This window comes from Monodelphis domestica, chromosome 1, assembly GCF_027887165.1.
Source record: "Monodelphis domestica isolate mMonDom1 chromosome 1, mMonDom1.pri, whole genome shotgun sequence".
Classification (NCBI taxonomy): Eukaryota; Metazoa; Chordata; class Mammalia; order Didelphimorphia; family Didelphidae; genus Monodelphis; species Monodelphis domestica.
This window is the reverse complement of record NC_077227.1, coordinates 156,952,635-156,962,539: the sequence shown is the minus strand read 5'-3', so window position 1 is coordinate 156,962,539 and position 9,905 is coordinate 156,952,635. Positions and strand designations below refer to the sequence as shown.

Genomic DNA, 9,905 nt, shown 5'->3' with positions numbered 1-9,905 from the left:
TTCTCCTACCACTTCCACAAGATTCCCATTATTTCTATTTTAGTCACTAGTTTCTCCCTAGTGATGATTCAGTTCCAGCATGGCAGTTTCCTTCTTTCCTCTACTTTTTTTGTTTTTAAACTCTTACCTTTTGTCTTAGAATTGGTATCGGTTCCAAAGCAGAAGAGAGGAAAGGGCTAGTGAATTGGGGTGAAGTGACTGCATCTGGGTCACACAATTAGGAAATGTCTGATGCCAGATTTGAACCTAGGTCTGGTGGTCTATCTAAATGAATCAGACTCCTCTTACTCCAAAAAGACCAGGAAGTGTGTCCTTCCTTTAATTCTGAACTCTTCTATATCCTTAAGATATAGTAGAAAGATTACTAGAAAGGAATTCAAAGACAAGGTTGATAGAATGGATAGAATAATGTTTTTAGAACCCACTCCAGCTTAAAAAAAGGAAGAGGAAAGAAGAAAACAATGTCTATCTACCAAACTAGTTATTATAGAAAGTAGTTAGAATATAAGAAAAAATAGCAGTAGTGACACAAAATCTAAGAAAGGATCCATTTCATGCTATCAAATATCCACATATAAATGCAAGAAGTATGAATAACAAACAAAGCAAAACAGATTTTTCATACAAGGAAGCAAATGACTTTGTAGGTATCAATAGGAGGATGGAACCCATGACTGAACTAATTCTCTGGAAAAGAAGGCATAACTTATTTAAAAGGAACAAAAGAGGCAAAGGAGACAAAATAGTCTAACACTGTATTTTAAAAAAAGTATGCATGTATTTATTTTTTTTAAACCTTCCCTTCCCTCTTAGAATCAATACTGTATATTGGTTCTAAGGCAGAAGAGTGGTAAGGGCTAGGCAGTGGGGGTTAAGTGACTTGCCCAGGGTCACACAGCTAGGAAGTATATGAGGTCATATTTGAACCTATGACTTCCCATCTCTAGTTCTGGCTCTTAATCCACTGAGCCATCTAACTTCCCCCTGCATGTATTTATAAAGTGCTTAGTAGAGTACCTGGTTTATAGTAGGAGCTACATAAATGTTAGCTATTATTATTATTATTCATGTGAAGAAATCCTTGTACCAGTGAGATGGAAAGACAGTGAAGAACATTTGAGTGAAGATCAATGAAATAAGTAACAGAAGCAACATTGACATCAGAATAGTCCACAGACCACCTGGACAGAAAGAGGAAATAGATAATGAGTTTAGAAAATAGACCACAAAACCAACAAGTTGCTATAAGACAATAATGATGAGAACCTTCATTTATGTGGACATTTTGGACTCCCTCAGACAAAAGCAGGTCCTCATTTTCCTTAATGACAATTTCATCCTTTAAAATGTAGAAGAAAAGGGGCAGTAGGTGGCTCAGTGGATAAAAGGGGTAAAAGAAGGAAGTGTTCTGGGGCCCTTTTCAGATACTACCCAGAGAGAGATTTTATGTGAATTCTATGTGGATTCCAGAGGGCTTAATGTTTAGGCACTGAAGCTGTTTCTAAATGTCTCAGAATGAATTGGAGATTTTGTTAGTAAATAATTTGGGCTGCAGATGTGGAAAGTCCTATTATGAATGCTTTGGTCCTTCAGGGTTTTGATTTTACTTTTTTTCTTGTTTTAGTCCAAGGGAAAAGGGACAAACTACACAAGAACACTGCACTCTGCAGCTATTCATGTCTCTGTAAGGACTATCCCTTCTTTCCCTGTCATTCCAGTTCTCTGGTAGGAGGTAGGGAACTGAGAAGTCTGCCTAATTCTCCGCTGAGCCCTACGGGGCTGAGCAGGCTATATTCTTTTCTTCTAGGACTAACAGTGAAATTAAGGGGATTGAAGCAGATGATCCCCATGGCCCTTTCAAATCTTTATTTTTATTTTTAAAGGGAGTGGGGAGGAAGGAGGAGGCAGAGAAACATTGACAGCATTGGTGCAGTGGCAAAAGAAAGAAGGCTTAAGTTGAAGCCTGAGGCGGGGGGGGGAGGAGGGGGAGGGGTAGGAAATAACGGAGAGAAAAAGAGAGTTATAGATGAGAAAAACAAGGCTTCTCTGTCCCCTGTCCCATTCTTGGACCTTCTAGCCTTGACACCAGTCTTCCTAGTGTGTTAATGATGTCCTGCCCTTTTCCCTTCTCTCTTCTGGTCCTTCTTATTCTTCCTCTTGCTCCAGATCTAGATTAAGCCCCTCGTGTACTCTTCGGTTGGCGGTGGCTCAGGTGCGGGCTTTACCCGGGGCTCACTTAGGTTCCCCCTCCCATCCCTTCCCACGTGCGGTCCGCCCCGCCCCTCGGCCGGACTAGCCAGCGGCGTGGTTGAGTCGACGCCGCTTGGACACCCGCAACTCCGAGCCCTCAGAGGCGGGGAGAGGGTGGGAGGGAGGAACAGAAATGGAGAAAAAGGGAGAGACTGAGGGAGAGGAACAGAAATGAGAGAGACTGGGAGGTAGATGACTAGAGCCCAGGGAAGGGCAGAGAGAATCGAGAAGGGAGAGCAAAAGAGGAAGAAAGGAAAAAAAGAGCGAAGAAAGGGGTGGCTGAGAGGGAAGGGAGGGCGGCAGCAGGGAGGGACAGAGGGACGGGGGAAAGGGTGGGGGCTTGTTCGGCAGCAGCGGCAACAGCTGCAGCCGCTGCTCCAGCTTCCAGCTCGCAGGGCCGGTTGCAGAGTCCCTGGTCTACTCTGCTGGTAACCAGGCTTCGGAGCTCTCTGCATCTCCTGGCTGCGGCTACTTGCCTCTGGAGAACACCCGACCGGCCCCGAACCGCCAGGGCAGGTAAGTGATGGACCTCGGCACCCGGGGAAAGCAGAGTTCTTGAATGGGGAGCGAAGGGATTGGGGCTTAGGGATAAAAGGTCTCTGGGGCTTGGTTCCAGACTAACTTTGCCCCGCACCTCCGCCTCTTGCCTCCTACTCAGTGCCCTTGCCGCCTCTCTTGGGTTCATCCCGCGATCCAGGATGCGGTACTCGAGTTTTGCAGGGAGGGTCTGGGATCGTGACCAAAGCTTGGGGAGGAAGGAGCCTGGGGGTCCGGTAAGGATCTGGGCGTGCGGGGGAGCCGATAAGGAAGGGGGCTCAGTTGTAGGGATGCCAGCCGGAGAACCCGCCCGGACTTGGGGCGTCCCCGCAGCTGCGTGCGGGTGGTTGAGGCTTCCCTCCACGTGGGGGAAAGAAGCCGAAAGAGAGAACGCTGGCAAAGCCGCAGCCCCGTGGTTTCCAGTGGGCGGCCCGGAGGTTGGGGCGCCTCGGGAGGCTGGGCAAGCCGCTGACGCGGGTCCGCAGGCGGCGCTGGGAGCCCTCTCGCCTCGGGTATCAGAAACAGAGCACCTTCCCCATTTCTGCTCCTGGGGGGTCCTTCCGTGACTTCGTTTCTGCAGGCAAGAAGAGGAAAAATACTCCCCCCATCCCACTGCCGTCTTTCTTTCTCTTCTGTCATGACCCACTCCCCGCGATTCCTACACCCTTCCAGAGTGGGGACCCAGAGTGAAGGGTTTGAGGAGGTCTTGGAGATCGGGAGGGAACCGAGGCAGTAGCAGCGTGTCTCCCCAGCTAAAACGCCTTTTCATGGCTGGTTTGAGAACCGACTGCACACGGAGAGTAGATCCCGAGTTCCTAACTTTTCCCCTCTCTTGGTGGGGTGGTACTTGGAGAAGGGGGTACAAGGATGTTGACCTCTCCGTGTTCCAAAAATGAAGCTGGCTTTCCAAATGTGGTTTATTTATTTTGTAATTGTAGCCCTGAAGGTGAGTCACTGGGTGATTTTAAAAAATAATTAAAAAAATGTTTTTTGGCCACAGCAACTCGTGAAGACCGCCTACTAAGGCACGGAGAGGTTGCAATCTGTTGCGGTGCGGGGGAGGGGGTGAAGGGGATGGGGGAGAAATTCCCCCCACCGATGAGAACACGGAGAGTTGAAATATTGAAATAATAATGATTTCGAATCCAGAATGTTTCTAATGGGGACAAACACGGGTTTGTGTTTGAGACTCGGGCATCTCTGTGTCTTCGAGCAAAGAGCTGCCAAGCAGTGCTGTGGGCTCCTCCGCAGCCTCGGGCTGCCCTGGCTACTTCCCGTTAACAGGGCACCTCAGTTCTGTGGCTCAGTGGCCAGAGCCATTCCCCTGAAGCCCAAATGCTTTGTCCCCCATCCCGGCCCCCCATTCACGTTTTCTTTTCCAAAAGACGTGTCACTAAGTGGTTAAACGCGGGCATCCCCTCAGGGGAGAGAAGAAAGGAGAGTAGTCTCTGGTTGGGTGAACAGGTTTTGATTTTAATTTTGGTGATTCTTTGGGGGCATCGGAGACTAGAAAGTCTGATTCAGAGGCCGTCCTCTCTGAGAGGGGACCCATGACCTCTGGGAAGCAGAAGCAGAGGTTACTGGAGGGTGTTGGGTAGGCAAAAAGGTGGACTGGGAGGCTGTTTGCAAGTTGGATAGCACTGATTTGGGGACAAGGCAAGAAAACTGTTTCCTTCGAGGAATGAATGAATCCTCTGAAGGAGAAGGAGCTAAAAAGCCTAGTTCTTGGGAACTCATGTCGGAGTTCTTTATAGAAGAATTTGAACTCCAGCTTTCTTTGTTCTGGAGGAGGAGGTCTCAGTGAAGAGACCACTGGTAGATTTTCCATCTGGTCCTCATAGGGTAATATAACTCAGGATAATGGGATAGCAGCCAAAAGCTTTGTGGAGAGGTCCCATGCTCCCCTAGAACCTAGGAGGGCATCCTCTGGGAGACTGGACCTTGTCACAGGTCAACTGGCAAGTATTCTGTGGAATGCAGTCCAGATGTGACATTATGTATGAGTGACAGATAGTATCTCTTAAATTAACATAAATTTAGATTTTTAAATGGAAATGGAGTCAAGTGTGAGCTAACTCATGACTCCAGTGAGGACAGTTTGGAGGCTAAGTCTTTGTGATGTAGAACTGCACTTGATTGGATGATGAAGGGGGACTCACTGAGTTCTAGTTATTCTACAACTGGTATACTAGGAAGCCAGTAGATGGAATTTAGACTTGGAATGATAGACCTTAGGTTTGAATCCTGGTTCTACCCCTTATTATCTGTATGACCTTGGCTAAGTCAGAACCTCTCTAAGCCTCCTTTTCCTCATCAGTAATGGGAATCACAAGGTGATACTGCCCTCCCTGGGTTGTTGCTGGTGAAGGGATTTTTGAACTCTAAAGTACTATAGAAATATCAACTAATTTTTGGTGATTCAAGAATTGTTCTTGACCTAAACAAATACTGATTCAGCTCCTGTGAAGTACCAGCGACAGGCTAGCATAGTACAGGGATGCTTGTGACCGATAGGTTGCCTCCCAGGGATTTTCAACTCTAAATCTTATGAATTAGTAGAGAAGAAAAGGACTACTTTATATTGTATTTAAGTGCCACTCGTAAGTGGTATAGGACTTCAGAGAGAGAAATTTCTTTTGCATTGTGAGGTAATTGGAGACTTATTGGAAGAGATGGGCCTTGAGCTAAGCTTTGAATGTGCAGAAATTTAAGAGCACTCCAGGTAGTTTGAATTATATGAGCAAAGGTCCAGAGGTGAGAAAGCCCAAGATATGTATCTTAAGGGATAAGAAGTAGACTTTAATATGGGACTGTAAAGAGAGCACAATGAGGCAGCTAGGTGGCATAGCGGATAGAATGCCACAGGTACAGTCAGGAAGTACTGGGTTCAAATATAACCTCAGACATTTCCTAGTTTATGACCTTGGGCAAGTCACTTAACCTGGTTTGCCTAAACTTTTGCCTTCTGTAAATATAGAGCTTGCTATGGAACTCATATTCCAATTTTACTATCCAACAGCCTTTGGTTAGGTTCTGAGGTAGGATGGGCAAGTGGTATGATTAGATGTTATTGATTCAATGGGGAGTTGTTGGTTTGTTTGTTGTTGTTGGGTTTTTTTTCAATTTTGATCACTTCCTTGTTCCTCCTCAACAGCAAGCATTTATTGAGTATCTACTATGTGTAGGGAACTGTCATAGATTAGATACATGATGTGACCTGGTAGGAGCCAGTGGTCTAATTGGGGAAAGATAAAATCATAGGGTCATAGATAAAGGGCTGGCATAGATTGTAAAGGCCATCTGGTTCAACTTAACCATGGATGGTGATGAAACTGAAGCTCAAGGAAGGCTAAGGTGTGACTCAGGGTCACACATGTATTAAGTAGCAGAGGTAGGATTTGGAGTCAGGTCACCGGACTCTAGAGCCACAGTAATCTTTCTTTGGCACCAAACTGTCCCTCTTGGATATGCTGACATTTCTAGAGCTCTTTTAAGTCTTGTAGGGTACTTTATATACCTTGCTGTCTCACTTGATCCTCACATCAATTCTGGGAGATGCTCCTGGTATTATTATATCTGTTTTAAAGAAGAAGAAATAGGTGCTCAGAGGAGTGAAGTCATTTGCCCGCCATCACAGAGCTAGTCAGTATGAGAGGAAGGATTTCAATTTGAGTAATCCAAACTCCAAATCCAGTGCTTTTCCCTCTAAACAAAGCTTCCAACCTCTTTATGCCTAGCTCTGATTAAAAGCTTGATGGTAAAAGCTGTTGACTGAGATGAAGTTTGGAGAATATCTGTGGGTTCAAATGATCCAGTCTTCTTGTTGCTATGGATAAGGAAGAGAAAGTTGTATTTATGACCTTCCACCAGGGACTCTCAAATCGTTTGGCAAACAGTACTTCTGGCAGAGTAGAAAGGGACTGTGGTAACAGTAATAATGACTTGATATTATACGCCTAAAGAAAGGTACTTTGTAGTGCCTGGCTCCCACAGCTGCATTTTTGAAGTCCATAATCCCATTATTTTTTTGGATCAGACCTGAGATTTCATTGGTATAAGGAATTTACAATGAAGAAACACCCCTTATTAAGGTGAATCCTAACCAGCTCTGCATCTTAGAAAATTCCTGGTGGCAATGATCATTTAAATGAATTGTCTGGGGTCATTCAGCCAGTTTGTGTTAAGAAATAAGGTTTGAAGGCAAGCCTTTCTAACTTCTAGTCTACCTCTCAGCTCCCCACACTGTCTCTCATGGGATTTTACAAGTGGCTGAATTGAGTCCAAGGCAGATCACGGGATCCCAGAAACTGAAAACAAGCAAAGATAGGTGCCTCCAGGAGTCTTTTGGTTCTGATTCAATTAATCCAGCCATTTCTCCTTCTTAGCTGTTAGATCAAAGGGTTGAAGGCACAGAGAAGGTGACTGTCTTTCTTGAGATCACTCAGCTCTTCATTAGCAGAACCCAGAACTACAATTATAATTTAGAGATCAGCCTCTCAGGGCTTGGCGATGTGCAGTATGCAGCCTACCTTCCTCACCCCGGGAGGCCATAGAATTAAAGGAATATTTTATCTTCATCAACAGAGGAAGAGAATACATTGCTACATAATTAGGGAATAAATAGACACCATTTGTTGGATGTAAGTTTCATGCCTATGGCTCAGTGGGGGTTTATTATAGCAATATTATAATTGAAAGGGTGTCATCTACTCTGAAAGTGATTCATGAAACTTTCATGGACTGGGTGGTCATTGTCCAAAAGGCATGTCTTTTTCATTAGAGAAAGAAACAGCCAGAGAGATAGCTGCTTCTTTATTTGATAGTTACTATGTGACAGACTCTCCTTAGAGAAGCAAGGAAAAATTATACAGAAAGGAACACATTGTAGTTGAATCAAGTCCACACTATTCATTTAAAGGTTGTTTTGTTAAGAATTTCAATTTTGAGATTTTTAAAGACTTAACAATGTTTTGAAATTTCATCTCACCTGTTTGTCTGATGAAAGTGATTTCTCAATAGGAGGAGAAAAGAACTAGAGTTTTATCTCAGCTGAGTTAGTTTAGTAAAATGTAACAACATAGTTTATCCCTGAAGTGTTAATTAGACCCAAAAGGAAGAGAACCATAAAAGAGTTGTTCTCCTAAATGTTGGCATTTTTCATTTGGATTCTATTTATTGATTATTTTACAGTTGAGAAGAAGCAAAAAAATCCATGTTTTTGTAGCAAATAAAGGCTGCTACCATAATTATGCACATTCAACATAGATCTATTCCTGGAGCAAGAAGCTAAATTTCAGTCTGACCCTAAAGTATTGAGGTGAAATATAGTTAAGTGCCCCAAAGAAGACAAGGCTTTCACCTTATGGTCAGCTTGAGATCTAAAAGGAAAACAAGAGGATAGGCTATAATCAGTCAAGGACATTTATTAAGTGCCTACTATATGCTGTATACTAGTCGATAGGGATAAAAAGACAAATAAATGAAACTGTTTCACGCCTTCAGCGAGCTTGTACTCTGGGCCAAAAAGATGTCAGAACTGTCAAAACCAAGGAGAGGATCAATCAATATTTGCTTTCTTACCATGAACATAGTGCCAAAGGCAAGGAAATAGGGCATATTGGAAATAACTTGGATCTGAAGTCAAAGAGCCTGAATTTGGAACCTATTTGCTATTGTGTGACCTTAGGCAAGTCACTTTATTTCTCTGAGCCTTAGTTTCCTCATGCATAACATGTAGGGATTAGATTACGATATCTCAACCATGTTTTATAGCTCTAGAGTCAATGATATATATCCCAATATGGAGTGCTGTGGGAGAAAGATTGCATGTAGGGCTCTTGAAGACATGGACTTAATCTTTTATTTCTGTGTTCCCCAGCATGATTGCTAAATGTAGAATAAAAGCTTAATAGATTTCTTTTGTTGGGTAGTTGATATGAATATTAAAAACAGTCTCTCCCCCAAGAAGATTATTATTTTGCTATAGAAATATGAGTAAGACATATGAAACAATTAGAGAACAATTTTTGTATGTGATTAACTGCTAAATTGTGGGGTAGACTTGTAAGTACTATAGGATTGTAGATGAAAGAGGGATCATTGAGGGCCAGAATAGTCAGGGAAGGCTTAGGAACATAGATTTAAACGTGGAAGGACCTTAAAGATCACCTAGTCCAAACCACTTACTTTACAGATGAGTGGTTCCAGACCTGCCCAAGTTTACAAAGGTAGTAAAGAGGCAGAGTCAGAACTTGAACTCAGATCCTCTGATTCCAAATTCAGGACTCTTTCAATTCCTTCATGATGTCTTCCTTGATAGAGAATATAAGACTTGAGTTTGTCTTCAATCTTTGATTTCTCTTGGTCCTGCTTAGTGAAGAGAACTGAGACTCTGCCATAATATGGAAAGAGCCCAGATTTTGGAGTTTTATGACCTGGGTTTAAATCCTGCTTATGACACTCACTATTTATGAGGCATTGGGCAAGTCATTTAACTTCGCTGGGCCTCAGAACTCTCATTGGTAAATGGAGAGGTTTGGGCTACATGAGCTGTAAGGGTCCTTCCAGCTATAAACCTGTGAACCTATGACGTTGGCATTCAAGTTGTGATTTGCTATGACATGATTCTAACCGATACTTTTCCTTGCTTTAATTTGCTTATCTGCAAAATGGGATTATTAAGGTATGGAATGGATCATATTTACAGCTGTGTTTGTATACATTTTTACATTGACTTATTTCAGTCAAAATGATTTAGTGAGTGTAAATGTAGGCAAAAAAGTACCAGAAAGTAAGGTTCTGGGAAAAGACCAATACAGCTGTTTCTCTTATTCTACAACTTCTAGAAAGGATCAGGTTCATCAGCTTCAAACAATTTGGTAGTGTTCATAATTTATATTCTCATCCAGATGTCTCTCAAACCTCATATCACCCACTCAACATTTCTATTAGGATGTCCTGCAATCCCCCCAAATTATCTCCTTGCCCTTTATATTTATGTCCATGGAATAACCAAGTCACCCTTCTCTTCTCTCCTTAATCCTCCTCTCTCCAATCTAATTATTCACTAAGTCCTGTTAGTTTTTCCTTCATAATGCCTTTAGCATGCTGGTCCTTCT

The 9,905-nt window shown here is 43.2% G+C and overlaps 1 protein-coding gene across 5 annotated transcripts in view; it reads left to right on the top strand.

The window, feature by feature from the left end:
• Positions 1-2,294: 2,294 nt before the first annotated feature.
• MEGF11 (multiple EGF like domains 11) overlaps positions 2,295-9,905 on the top strand; it is a 489,358-nt gene continuing 481,747 nt past the window's right edge. For 4 of the 5 annotated variants that reach the window (XM_056808684.1, XM_007479599.3, XM_001375932.5 and 1 more), the window contains exon 1: positions 2,635-2,766. The gene's annotated coding sequence lies outside the window, so the exon portion shown is untranslated. Of the gene's footprint in view, positions 2,767-9,905 lie in introns of all 5 variants that reach the window. The other variant, XM_056808678.1, reaches the window with a different exon arrangement.